The 15264-nt window shown below is 32.4% G+C and overlaps 1 protein-coding gene across 2 annotated transcripts in view; it reads right to left on the bottom strand.

Moving 5' to 3' along the window:
- klar (klarsicht) overlaps positions 1–15264 on the bottom strand; it is a 1056371-nt gene that overhangs the window by 692735 nt on the left and 348372 nt on the right. The gene's annotated exons all lie outside the window — the stretch shown is intronic.

The raw sequence follows: 15264 nt of genomic DNA, 5'->3' as shown, positions 1-15264 counted from the left end.
ATAATCTTATAAAACATTTTTAACAACTTCAATTAAACAGGCAAAGTTTTTGAACTTATTTTCAACATCAGCCTACTTCTTATTTCTTCAATTTCCACAATTTACTGTATATCTACCGACACATAATTCATCATCTAGGCTACATACATCCGACCTAACGTACATAATATGTTAAGACGCAATCTGTTTATGCGTGAAGCAACTGTAGCCGATCGTCAATAATGTTTTCATGCTGGCGTACTTTTTATCGTTTTACAGATAAATTGTAATGTGAACGCCAAGACCGACAAGGATTCAAACCTAAAAACTTTCAGATTAAGAGTAGAGTCGTTACCATTCAATCGTGGAAATCCAGCGGGGTGGATTTCAAATCCGACACGCGTTGTAATAACCTTCACGTTAAGTTTTCTAAAACATTAGCTGTATTTATATTTTAACATAATTTTTTCAAGACTCGTTCAATTATAAAAACATTTTTACAACGCCTTTTAATCAGGAAATAGCAGTACTAAAATATTTAAGTAACGTGCCCAAAACGGTCATTACTAGATAGTTTAAAGAGTCGATCCCCGGTCACTTAGTTTCAATCAAACAGACACCGGGGGTAAAGAAAGATTTTTTAGAAAACTAAATAAAAATTTCGAAGTTAAAAGTAAAAAAGTAAAGAAAGTTCTAAAAGATAAGCAGCAGTCTGAGCCAGTTATTGTGTAAGTATGAAGGCTCAAAACAGATGATTTTTGGATTTTTTTACCGCCATACTTAGTCGAGATGGGCCTCTGAGTACGGTTTCAATCAACAAACGTCTGAATTTCAAAGGAAGAAGAAAATCGTAACCGTATATCCAGAAACAGACATTCCCTAACTATACCAAATATATAATGTTCGCATTTTAGTAGGTTTTGTAAATGGATAGACAGAGGTTGTTAAAGGAGGTTAAATACACAGTGTCCCATAAAAACGCAACCCATCAATCACTCATCCATGAAATTTCAAAAGTCAAATGGTGTTTTCGCTACATGAACGTGTTTTCATTGTCGAGTCGTACTTCAGTACGAAATCAGCGGTTGCAGTGCAAGATTTGTTTCGCCATAAGTACCCGGATAAACCGGTTCCTAACAAAACATCAGTATTAAGGTTAGTCGCAAAATTTACAGAAACCGGTTCTGTTAATAACAAGGAACACAAAAGATCTGCGTCGGTGTTGAATACAGATACGGTCGCTGAAATCAAAGACCGATTACTCGCCTCGCCAAATAAATCGATCAGACGTTTGTCTGCTGAAATTAATTTGTCTAAATCGATTGTTCATCGGGCGACCAAACGATTAAATTACGACCTTATCGCATTCAAGCGGTTCATCGACTTCTTGAGCCCGACAAAGAAAAACGGCTACAATATTGTCAACGGTAAACAGCCAAAACAGTAGAATTTGGAGTGCTGAAAATCCCCACGTTTATCACGAAAAACAATTACACCCGCAGAAGTTGAGCGTCTGGTGCGCGATATCGCGGAAGAAAATAATCGGTCCTATTTTTTTCGAGTACACCATTAATGCAGAACGATATCAGGATATTTTATTTCGGTTCATCGAACTCTCGGAAGAGGAAGACAGACGCTGCTGGCTACAACATGACGGTGCGACATCGCACTACGCAGGTTCAACTTCTGATTTCGTCGAGGAATTCTTTGGTAATCGTGTTATCGGTCGAGGCTTGTGGCCACCAAGATCTCCAGATTTGACTGCGGCGGATTTTTTTCTACGGGGTTACCTCAAAGAAAAAGCCTACAGCAGCAAACCACGAACACTTGAACGATTGAAAGTCAATATTGAACAAGCTGTATTAAATATCCAGCCACAATCTTTGAAAAAAGTTGCAAGAAACGCTGTAAAAAGAATTGAAGCTTGTATTCAAGAAGATGGCGGCCACTTCCAACATTTACTCTAAGTGTAAGGTAATGGATGGTAATAATAAAAATTACATTTACATTTACACATGCCTTTTTATTATTTCAATACCTACAAATATATGGTTGGGTTGCGTTTTATATGGGACGCCCTGTACAATTAAACAAAAAGTATTACAGTGATTTATATGAGAGCGAGGGCTCAATTCTCTTTCAGAGTTTAAAATTTTAATTCGTCAAATATCAATTTAAGTATGCGATTCATTATTTGTATTTTTTGTACGTACGAAATCTCACCAAGTAAAATTTAAATCTGTACGTGGAAATTTTGTAGTACAATTCAGAAGAATGTCAAGAATTTCCATATGAAAGCTTGAGATACGTAGACGGTCAGCGTGGTAATAGTTTAACACATCTATCTGTATTAGACCGGCCAACAGTACTATTTTTCTTTATTCAATAAAATCCTTCAAGAAAGGACTTTATTATCCTCATTTCCTTCGTCACGTGTAATAAATTATTGAACCGATTAAAAAATCTTCCCACAAATTTATTTTAAATAAAATTATAAGAATTTTTTCACAAAAACAATATTACCGTCGATGAATTTGTAAATAATGCTCATTAAAAAAATCTTTTGTAAACTAACCCGCCAGTTTAGTCTAGCGGTTAAACGCGTCATCGCAAAATTATCTGATTTTCGAAGTCGAGAAGTTCTGATTCGAGTCCTTGTAAATTGAAAAGGCGACTGTTTTTATACGGATTTGAATATTAGACTGAGGATACCGGTGTTCTTTGGTGGTTGGGTTTAATTTAACCACGTTGGGATAGCAATGGCAAACCACCCGTACAACTTCTTTTTCTTTCTTTTTCTGTTTAGCCTCCGGAAAACCACCGTAAGGTATTACTTCAGAGGATATGTATGAATGTAAATCAAGTGTAGTCTTGAACTGTCTCAGGTCGACCGTTCCTGAGATGTGTGGTTAATTGAAACCCGACCGCCAAACTACACCGGTATCCACTATCTAGTATTCAAATCCGTATAAAAGTAACCGCCTTTACTATAATTTGAATCTTAGAAGTCTCGACTTGAAATCAAATGATTTGCGTTGTCGGGTTCACCGCTAGACCGACCCCATAAGTCGGTCTAACCCGTAAAACCTGCAAGGAAAATTTCAAGGAATTGGAATGGTCAAGGGTCGAACACCACTGTGGCGAAAATTTATTTAAATTTTATGTACGAGTACATAAATATATGTACTGTACTCAATATCACCTGAATATTTTATAGTTGTTTTTTTTTTGTTTTTTTGTTTTATATTAGTACATTCGTTCCATAATTAACATTTTTTTTTATTTAAAAAAATAATATGGACTTCAATCACATCTACTTATTATTTCATAATTAATTCTGTATTTTGTGATGCTTTGAATCAAGTTTTCTCTTATCTTTATTATAGAGTTAAAAGCGAGTTTATCCACCACATCAAATAGAGTAATAAAAAATATTACACGGTTAAAATCCAGTCAGATTAAGATCCTTTATAATATATGTAAAAATACGAGTAAACAAGACTGAAAAATTCATTATCTAGTCAAAATTTAGGAATTGTAAGTATACCGTTTCAGATAGATTTAAGAAACAAGAGATATAGGATAACTAAAAAAAAATATTTAATTTTTTACTCTAAAATAGCTCTTCAGTAATCAACTATATAAAAAAGAAATTGTACTATTAAATTCCTTGAAATGCTTCGTTGTTTTTAGACGTTAAGAAAAATCCCTTCCTCACAAGACAAAAAGAAATCTGAAATATATGTATAGAAAAAAGATATAAAGATGAAAGACTACGTAGTAGCACATGTGGATATTAAATGACAGTAAAATGACAAATGACAGTGTTGTTTTTTTTTTAAATTTGTCTCTTTATGTCATTGTATATAAATAATGTTGCTGTCGTAACTTTTTTTTTTTTACATACACAAAATAGTGAAATCGCATAAAACATTTTCAAGGTAAACAAATTAAGCCGCACTTATTTATACAAGTTTCCCTATATCACCTTCAAAATAAAAGTAAACTTAACTCCTTAGCGACATGAAACGGTTTTACATATAAAACCTTATTATTAACCTACTATTTTTGTTCATAATAATGAACAAAAATAGTGTATTTATCACCTTTGAAGCGGTAAACTTGGATTGTCAATTCGCGTGAATATTTTTAAATTGAAAAAATTAGAAATAATAAATATTTCCGATTTAAATTTTTAATTAATACAATGATATTCATGATTAAGTTATACCGCCGCTCGCATCCGGTTAACGGATTCTGTTATTACACGTAATTTGTGAAGTAATTATTTCTTGTACGAGCAGAAGAAGAATTTGCTAATTTTGGAGGGGAGCCCTACAACGAAAGTGAATGAATATAACGTAGATTAAGATATTAATAATAATTGATTGTGCGAGAGGTTTAGAAATTACCAAAAAATTATGTTGTCTTTTAGCAATACTATAAGACGATCAGATAATTACCAAGGAGGTAATTCAATTTTTTTTTTAGCAACCTAAGGGAAAATGTCTCCTAATAAAAGATCCATGTAATTAACAATGCATTGAGGGTTAAAAAACTGACAATAAGACACTTAAAACATACACACACACACAAAGAGAGATGGGGAGAATCAGTGTGTCAAAAGTCTGTGACAGACTTGGAAATAGAATTTTAGGATATGAAATCGAAATGAAGATATTTCATATCAAGAATACAAACATCAGCTTCTAAAGAAGTCTTCAATCGACTACAAGTATGAATGATTAATATACTGGTCATATATATATATATATATATATATATATATATATATATATATATCGCAAGCGAATTGAAAAATCAGGCTTTGCGAACAGCCTATGACAATTTGCAATGCGCCCCGCAAATTGGAAAATTATCCAGCAATTTCTTATCAGCCTGGATATTTTTCAGGCTTAATGTAATAAGCCCGTGCAAATTTAGGCTAAACAGAGAATGTGCAATCGTTTGCATATTCTTTTAATCAAATCAGTGGGTATTTGGAGTATTTGCAGAAAAATTATAAATTTCATCAAACCAAACTTAACCTACGCTGGCTAGTCAAGGTTAGCAAGCGAAGCGAGCGTAGGTTAAGTTTAGTTAGATTATATTTAATTAAGATTATATGATTAATTATAAGCGATAATACTTATATTGGACTCTACATGTATTTCTCTTTAATGAGCAAACAGTTGCACATTTTCTAATTAGCTTATAGTTATACGGGTTCATTACAATAAACCTGAAAAATATCAGGCCGATTAGAAATTGCTACATAATTTTCCAATTTGCCGGGCGCATTGCAAAACGTTACGGCGTTCTTTATAAGCCTGATTTTTCAATTTGCCTTCGCTATATATAAATATATACATATAGGACGTTTCATTTTAATCGCTCCCAAGCAATTTTCTCGTAAACTACGCGCAATACAAAAAAATGAGCTAAACAAAAGTTACTCAGGTCGGAGGGGACCTTCGATTTGACCTTGAACTTGCCTGTTATTTCAAAGTTAATACGACTTTTTCAATGACCTATTTTTGACCCCACCAATGAAAAGAGCAGAAAATTTTACATCCGAATATGTAATCACACACACGACCTTGGACCTCTTTTTTGAAGATCATACGGATAAACCATCAAAGATAATGTAATACGCTAGTGTAAAGTCCCTTATAGGTATACAGAACCTTATAGGTGCCGTGTCTCAAAAGATGAATACATTTGTTCGCGTAATTCCACATCCGCAAAGATACTTTCTGGAGATCTTTGGTCTTATTCAAATCACTAAAAACCGGACGGGAGAAAATAAGACTTTTGGTTTTTATGATTATTTTCTAGATTCAAAATCACAATCTTGAACCGATTTTATGATTCCATTCTATTAATATATCACTGTGGTCGCGTATTTGGGCAATTTCAGTCAGAAATGGAAGATAATAAGTCTAAATGTTTTGTTTTTTAGCGAGTTATTTTTCTGCTTAAAACTGGATTGACAGAATGTTATGAATTTTATACGATAATTTATTAATGAAGATGACTGATGTCATTTAATTTGGTTAAACCGGTCGAGGGGATGATCCTGCTTCCAAAATCTTACAATTATGTCATCGCCAACACATACGACTCGTTCCGGAAAGGGGGCGCATTGCATTCTCCAAACACTAGGGCCCCCGAAAGGCGCATCCTGCTAGGCCGGAAGGCTTAAGCACCGAAAGGAATTGACGGGACGGACCGAAGGGGAATCACGCCGGGAGAACGAAGCTCATACGCGGCTAGTCTCTCGAGGTCAGTCCCGGTCTAAAGGATCGGAACGCAGTAAATAAAATAAAATAAATATAACCGCCGATAAACAAATACCTGGTCGTTAAAAGAAAATCACAGCAGTAAGGGACTTTTGTCCAGGTTCTGCGATTAGTAAGGAGGTACATAAATCTCCGCTATTATTCCGTTCCGTTCCGTTCCGTTTCGAGGGGACGGGGAGATACGGTCGTCATGAGTCCCGCATCTCAAAATTTTACTCGGAGTAGAATAATCTATTTACATAGTTGTTTACTTGCATACTTACTTTAGCGCTCCGCTTAATTTTGCTCATAAGGAGTAAGCAATCTGTCAAGGGCGAAGCCCTCTGTAGCTAGAGCCGGCTTTTTTAAAAATTACCGATAACATTTTTCAAAATTTAATTTATAGTAACCTAAAAATTTGGTAGAACAAATATCGTGTGACATTTGAACGCTAAACTGCGGATCCAGCAGCGGTAACTGCCCTCTGCCTATATACAGAGACACACAGACCCGAAATCGGCTGGAAAACTCATCGAAGAAAGCAATAAATATTGCATAACTGAAAAGAATTTAACATAAATCATTTTGTAGGTAATCGTGGGATCGTAATTTATTTTATCAACGTTATATAATTTCTATTTTTACCAAGATTACTAAAGTAAATTTTCAAACGCCTTCAAAAAAGAAACTTGTATTAATCACTTTCTGTGTCAAAATATCATTCTGATGAGTAGTTTATAGTAAAATACACGATTTATTTTTTAACTCTTTACTAATAGGTTAAAGTTTATCATTTTCAATTAATTTTCTGGAATAAATGTTTAATTTTTGTTACTGCATGAAAACATTATACGACAAAAGAACGAGACAAAATATTTAACATTGTCACTTTAATAAAAATTCCAACAGAAAAAGGAACAAGGATGCTTGAAAAGTTAAGTTCGTATCGCAACGCGATTTAAGTCGCGTTTAAAATCCTTCACCTCTAAACACAAATATAATTCCCAGATGTAGCACGTAAAATTTATTTTTCTATAAGCACAGAGGACGGATCACTCGCAAAAACGTAGACAAACAATTGCGTCCAGTAAACAGGTATCTTGGCAACAACATGAAGCAAAGTTTATACATTCGTTAACTCTGATAAAACTTCGTCAATAAAACTGGATTTTCTGTCCTTGAAGGAATTTATAATATAAGCAGGCCAATCAAACGACATACATATATACTTGCCACGCAATTGTAATAAAATACGCTTGTTTTACGGTTATTTTAGCTAATGTTTGGGAATATGACGACAATCCACATACGTAGTGCAAAAAGAAAAAATTTCATACAATTTATTTTGAGTAGCAGCACATTTTATAGCTAAAAGTGGATTTTAATAAACATTTCCAGGAACAATAACGAATACTATTTTTTTTAAATTTGTAGAAAACATTTTTTTTTTTAAATTAAAGAACAAGTATTAATCAAATTTTCATGTTTTTTGTTTTTCGTAAATAATTTCGACATAGTTTCTATTTGGTTATTAGATAGGACTGGATAAAAAAAGAAATAACACCTAATATTTAAAAAAATAAATTTCCAACTTAAAAAAGGTGTTAATTTTCAAAGTACTAATCAGAAAAATCTATAAAAAAAACATACAGTTTTAGATGTAAAATATTATTATAAAATAAAACCAATCTTTATATAGCGCCAAGCCGCTCAAAAAGACCTCTATTCTAAGGAATAAAAAAAATTACGAAATGCTAATGTAAATGACATATCGGTGTAAACAACGTTCACACCTTGATAATACGAACAAGAATTCTGTCAACCTAACAGGATATTTTTAAGCGGGAAGGAACATCATTTAAATAATTTAAGCTATAAAAACAAACAGTTTACATTTACGTTTTATTTCTAATCTTGAACCGACATCAAAAGCGAGTCCCACTTTCTCCTGATTTTATCTACTATAAATCTATTTCTTCTAAGATATAATAAATGTACGCTCGGAAATTTTAACCTTTAAAATTTACCTATATTGCAAATTACAACATCGAAACGTACGACACTTGAATATGACCTGTTGAGATTAATTAATATAAATTTGCACAACAAAATAGATAATAATATAATTATTTATAAATTCTGCAGCTGAACGATTCATTAAACTGTTGAAGACGGTAATATACATACGGCAACGTAACGTACTGTACTGTTGAAGATGTAATATTAATTTTTATAATTCCAAAACCTGTATCTAATTTCTTTAACAGATTTTTGTCGTCTATGATGGCCAAAAATGAAAATCAGTTCATACTTCTTCTGCCCCGTCACTTTTACGGGTTACGAAATTATAGTTACAATTCTGTATTTTTTTCAAAGATTTTGAAAATGAAAAGCCTTTTTCAATGAATCTCGTAACGCATTCGATTTAATTGCACATTTTTATCAATGAAAAACTTTCATAGCTACGGTTATCGGAGTAGTTGCTTGTAATTATCTATCGTAATCAAATAGGTGAGATTTTACATGTTGGAATTTTATCTTTTGATAAAATTCCAACATGTAAAATTTAGGTCCTCGCTTCAAGATGAACGCGGAGCGCCACAGGAAAATCCCCGGTTTCTTGCTTTTATTATTATTTATTAACGATCTACCGCAAAATCTTTTTGCAGATGGTACAATCGTATTTACAGTTGAAGATAATTATTTAAAAGAAATTGGAAATTGTACGACAGCAGCTCAAAAAGTGATTATTTCTTGGATGGATTTGAAACATTTAATTTCAAATAAGGATAAAACACATTGTGCTTCTCTGTAGCCTTTCCGATCATCTAGATAGAATTACCGTTAACGATAAGATAGTATTTCTGTTTGTCCGTAAAGCGAAATTTCTGGATGTTTTATTCGATCACACGTTCTCTTGAAACTACCAAATTGACTTCAATTGTAGCAAAATAAGTTATTTTGCTTTGAACGCTTTAATAAAACGGTACGGTTGTCTTATTATTAAATATATATTACGCCTACTACATGCGCGTCTAAAGTATAACATCACCTCTCGGGGCTCACTCAAAAAACCAAACGTATTTTTAAGTTATATAAAACGGCGGTCAGATCGTTTTTGATATCTAAAATATGAATCGCGTATACCGATAATTAAAAAACGAAATCCAACTTATTCTTGTGTTTACAAATAATTTATATATATATATATATATATATATATATGCGCAATCTTTGCTAAAACGCATTATCAATTTAATGACAATCTGAAACCAAATAGTGGGAACTGTTTTTGTATAACTTTTTCAACGCAATATTAAGGCTTAAAAGAAAGGCCTTATTATTTATCCGTTACGATTTAAAAAAAAATCTTCCCGTTAATTTATTATATTTGTTTATTATATTATATTGGTTTAATATTAAAAAATATAATATTTTTCAGCCTCGTTTCAGTCTTTTTTTAAAAAAAAAAGAAGATAAATAATAAAAGTCAAACTTCATGTTCAGTGGACGTTACACAGATTTTCCTAGAATTAAATTCTCTAAAAATTTTCTTGAAAAATATTATTTGCTTACTAGAAATTTGGCCTAAGTTATTGTACGTCAAACCTAAAAAAAATTGTGTTTTGCGACTTGAATTGTTTTTATAATAATTTTCACAAAAGATACAATTCTCAAGGTCGTTTTATTCGATTTATCCGATCAAAAACTAAATGGAATTAATTAAATTTAAGTTCAAAGAATTTCAATACGCCTTCATATTATCCTTGAGACAAAAATTAGAGAGAAAAATTTCGCCTTGATTTTACGAAAAAGAAGAGTTTCCAGATTCATATTATAAGAACGTTTTTCTTCAGTTCCCCTTATACAATGAATATATCCTTAAATTCTTTCCAACACGTAAAAAATTGAAATTAGCTTTTTTAAATGTCCACACAAAATATTTTTTGGCGGGTTTAAAATGTGATTTTCTTTATGTTATAGGAGGTTTACTAGGCTAATTTATTTTTTTTTTTTTTTTTTTTAATAATGCGCTCGACTGAGAAGGTAATCGGCATAACAATTTTACAATAAATATAATAAATTAAATTTATAGCAATTTTTTTTTTTATTTCGACCGCGATATTACTCCCCGTAAAAATGTAGAATTGATAATTGGAGAAACACTAATAATTCAGAGCTAGATCCCGCTTAAACTGCTAACAAAAACACGATAGAATGCAAATCGATGTGTAAGAGATCGTGAAATGAGATTTTTGTCCCCCTATCAATTAATACTATTCGTGTTAGAACATCAGCGTAATGTATGACCGGCCGCTGAATAATTATGATCTTATTACTTGACGATGTCATCAGCTGAATACTACAAGCGCGTTATCTCACTAAAAAATAACACATCAAAAAGCGTGACGTAACCAGAACACGCAATAACATAAAGGGAAATTAAATCTTTAACAGATATTGCGATATTAATTAAAATAAACGTACGGAAGACCAGTGGGCAATTAAACACGCACGCAGACTTGTTTTTATTATATATACAAGTTTATAATTCCGTAGTAAATTATTAGTAAAGAAGGTAGACGATCAAAATTGCGTGTGAAGATTTATTTTTGCATACACGACCGGAATCCGTTACAATAATCCTATGACATGTAAGTGGGACAATTCATTATAGTGTAGGTGAGCGAATAATTTCTCTCCTTTCACGTTCCCTGTTTTCTTTTTTTTCCTGTTTAGCCTCCGGGAATCACCGTCAGGTGTTACTTCAGAGGATGAACGAGGCGGATATGTACGAGTGTAAGTGAAATGCAGTTTTGTACAGTCTCAGGTCGACCGTTTCTGAGATGTGTGATTAATTCAAACCCGACCACCAAAAAACTCCGGTATCCACGATCTAATATCCAAATCCGTATAAAAGTAACTGCCTTTACTAGGATTTGAAGGTTGGAACTCTCGACTTCCAAATCAGCTGCGAAGACGCGTTCACCACTAGACAAACCCGGTGGGTCCTTTCTCGTTCCCTGTCTAACAAACGTGAGCGCATGCACATCAATATCCACACACTTGTAAACAGATACATGTAGTATCAATAATCTACATTATAAAATCGAAAACGACAGCATAATACATTAATCGTGCGTAATAGCCCGTGAAACGTTTCAAAAGTGTTCTTTATAAATTCCTTCCAGACACATGAAGATGTACGAAACGCGTAGGAATGAAATTTTTCACCCATCTTTTTGGGAGTAAAAAAATCCCTCGACCTCTGAAATCGGTTTAGGTTTTTATAAAACCTAAACCAACCTGAAATCAGGTAGGTTAGCATAAAATTATATATAAACCACGTTCGTCGTTTTTTTCTTTTATAAATACACGCTATTTTTGGTGGCTGAGCTACCATTTCTTTTCATTCAATTGGTATAACTTGATTTACAGTAAATTTTCCCTAGTTACATTCTTACTTTGTGTCTGCAAACGAAAAAGATGAACAAAACGTTTGATTTTAGTATTTATTTGATAGATGCTCCAGTGATTTTTTACACGGAAACAAAACTTTTCATCGCTTTAGGTAAAACTTTCCGAACTCCAAAAAGATTGCGTTGACTAGCTCAATTTAGTTTTTTGATTCGGTTCATCGTATCAAAATCAATGTAATCTTAGAAATTATGATCCAACTGTATTTAAAAAAAACGAGATAAACTCTCTTCTATTATAAACAAGTAAAAGGTTTTACTTTTTTTGATATTTTTCAATAGCAAATCATTAGTTTAAAATAAATCTTACCGACAACGTGCGACGCCTATCGTTTCAGCGAGTAAAAATAAATATAAAATATTACAAAGTTTAAGTATCTACGTGTACGTCTGTCTAATAATTAAGACGATTCGTATTCAGCAAGAACCGGTCACGTAAACTTTTATATTTATATTTATTCAATAGCGAGTTTATGAATACTTAAAAACCTCTTTTAAGAATGTACGTTTCACAAATAAAGTTCTTACAGCGAGTAAAGTATAAAGTAAACATTTTTCCACGTAAACGATATAATTTAACGCACTCGCAAAATCTAATGCTATTAAAAACTCAACCTACATCCATTACGTAATACTTAGAACTTCAGCCGAGTAAAAAGTATTTTAAACAAAATCGGATGCGGGATTGATTTACGTTAAGCAAAAATTGCAACTTTTTCGTTCTCTGACTGTAGCAGTATGGAAATAATGCAACTGAAAGAGCAGACCGGTATTATCGATCGACCACGACTGTAAAATAAGACGAAATTATTCGCTCTGAAGGCAAATCAGGTTACATAGTTCACCACCTTTTCCGTGGAACAAAGTACATACCTTTCCTAAGGACGTAAATTTAATTGTTTTGGAAGTCCTCACACCGATACGTGTATTTAAATAACAAAAAATTTCCATTACTAGAAAATTTAATCTTGTACTCGGTCGAAAAGGAGAAAATTTCTCTTAATCTTGATAAACGGTTTACTCTTCGTTCGTTCACAGACGGAATCATCGTCATCACGTATTCTTATGACAGGAGATAATCGGAAAAAGTGTCGCCTTGCCGAGTTTAAAAATAATAGTGTACGTTTAAAAAGTATAGAGTTCGAATGTACATTTACCGTTCCGAAATAAAATACATTTACACGGTTAAAAGTAACTATCTATACTACCTACCTTAAAAGATAATAATTTATATATTAGCATTTGTAATAAATAAATAAGATTATTTTTTAATAAACCAATTTACACTGAAAAATGGCGGAATAATTCGAGTACGTCGATTGAAATAATTTCAAAAGTTTACTAATGCCTTTACCCACAAATAAAAAAAAGAATTAAAATTCGCAAAATTGTTTAATCGTATTCGAGAAAAACATAGTATTGAAGTTAAACATTAATAATAATTTGACGTTAAAATCCTTTATTATTTTTCTTTTTTAATTAAGTGCCTTTATTTATTATAAGGTACAATCATTATTAAATAGTCCTTAAAAAAAAAATTCAGTAGCACTTTCACAATCAGAAACAATTTCATAAAACTAATAGTAATAATAATAGGTAGGTATAACAAAAGAATAATGGGTAATTAAATGTTTATATATATATATACATAATAAAGAAACAGTAATCAATCTTTACCGTAAAAGGAAGTAATTATACGTGTAACACACGTAATCTGGAAATGGCATAAATCATTTAATTTAATAAAAATTATTATTTACAATGCCGGATGTAAACTAATAATTTAAAATTTATGTCTTTCAGTAGACCTTCGATAACAGGCAAATGTTGCAATTCGGATAATCGCAAGTGCGGATAACGGTATCAACAGTGTAAAACGGGTTTGCCCTTTACATTTGTGATGTAATTTTCTTTTTTCTCTTAATACTTAATTTTCGATTAAAAAAAAACGATCGATTAAATATCAAATATCACATTTTTTTACGACGAAAGGTTTTGAGATATTTTAAAAATTCGAAGTATATACTTCCTCACACTCTTTGATCGATCGACTTCAAAATAAGATCATGTAAATGTTTTGAACATATGACCGATTTCAGCCAATAAATAAGGGAATTTTTACGATACGTGAAAAGAGAAAAAAATGTTCCAATCGTTCTTGACTCGCCTATATCATCACTGTCTAACTGAAAAATTAGAAAATTTTCAAGCAAGTCCAAGTCCAGATAAACGATACCATTTGCGGTTGCTTTCTGAAAGAAAAACGGGCCGTTCTGTCTCGAAGAAGAACAACCTGTCTCAACAAAGGTTTGATGCAAAGAGTAAATTGTACGCCTTCTAAGGCTTAGTTCACACGATACGGTTTCGGTTCGGTGTTTATTTTGTCGAATCGAATGCTGTGTTCACACGATACGGTTTGGATTAGGTTTTTTGCCTGATCGTTTATTCAATCCCGATTGAATTTGTGTTTTCCACACAGATCAGTTTTCCTTCACGCGTTCTTTATCCAGTCGTGATTGTAATATTGTAGAAGATGGATGTAAACAATATAAACATGTTTTTTTTTTGGTATTGCTATCGCCACCGTCAACAAAAGTTAAGAAACCGATATAAAAAATATTGGATACATTCTATTTTGAAGGAAAGGTGTAGTTTTGGTGCCTTCCAAACAATAATGTGTAGACTCAGAAATGATGAGTTGAATTTTTCAAACATTTCCGAACGTCACAGGCTTCATTTGATTACCTATTAAGTAGAATAGGGAAGGAGCTAACGAGGCAGGATACGACTATGAGAAGGAGCATATCTGCAGAAGAAAGATTTTCGATATATTTAAGGTAAGATTTTTTAATTATTCTCTTCATCGATACAAATTTTATTACTTAAATTTGATAACTTACATCTAAACAAAGCGATAAGAAAACCCCAAATTAATTTAAATAATAAAAATCAAGAAAAATATACTCGTTTAGAATTAGTAAATAAAATAACCGGATAACTGCATGAAAAAAATTACAATGAAGATAAATCAATATCCGAGTAATTAGTGTTTTGAGTCGTGCTAGACTGTGGTGATGACACTGACGGCGAGTTACGACAATCAGTTACTGCAGTATTTGACTGAGGTAAAGACTGGTTACACGGCTCAGTAAAATAACCTACATTTTGCCAACCGCAATAGTTCGTATTTTGTTGGGCTTGTAAGTAAGTTTGAGGTTGTGAAGAAGTTTGCGGTTGAGAAATATTCGATTGTGCCATTGTGCTTCTTTTTATTCTTTGTAACAAACTTATAACACCTGACTGAAATTCCAAAATCTGGTCATCAGTAAGTGACGACAAGGAAGGCAAAAGGCTAGTAAAAAATGATAAATGGCGGTCACTTTGTATTTTAATTGTACCTTTAGTTGAAAGATTCATTCGATGTTCCATGAATTTTATCATTTTAGAATCCAATTCATAGTTCAGCATCGTCCTCCTTTTCTTTGTTACACCAGAGGAAACCGGTTTGGCTGTTGGTTGGTGGTCAG

This window comes from Lycorma delicatula, chromosome 7 (genome assembly GCF_047948215.1).
Source record: "Lycorma delicatula isolate Av1 chromosome 7, ASM4794821v1, whole genome shotgun sequence".
Taxonomy (NCBI): Eukaryota; Metazoa; Arthropoda; class Insecta; order Hemiptera; family Fulgoridae; genus Lycorma; species Lycorma delicatula.
Note: the sequence above shows the minus strand (reverse complement) of the source record. Positions and strands in the feature narration are given on the sequence as shown.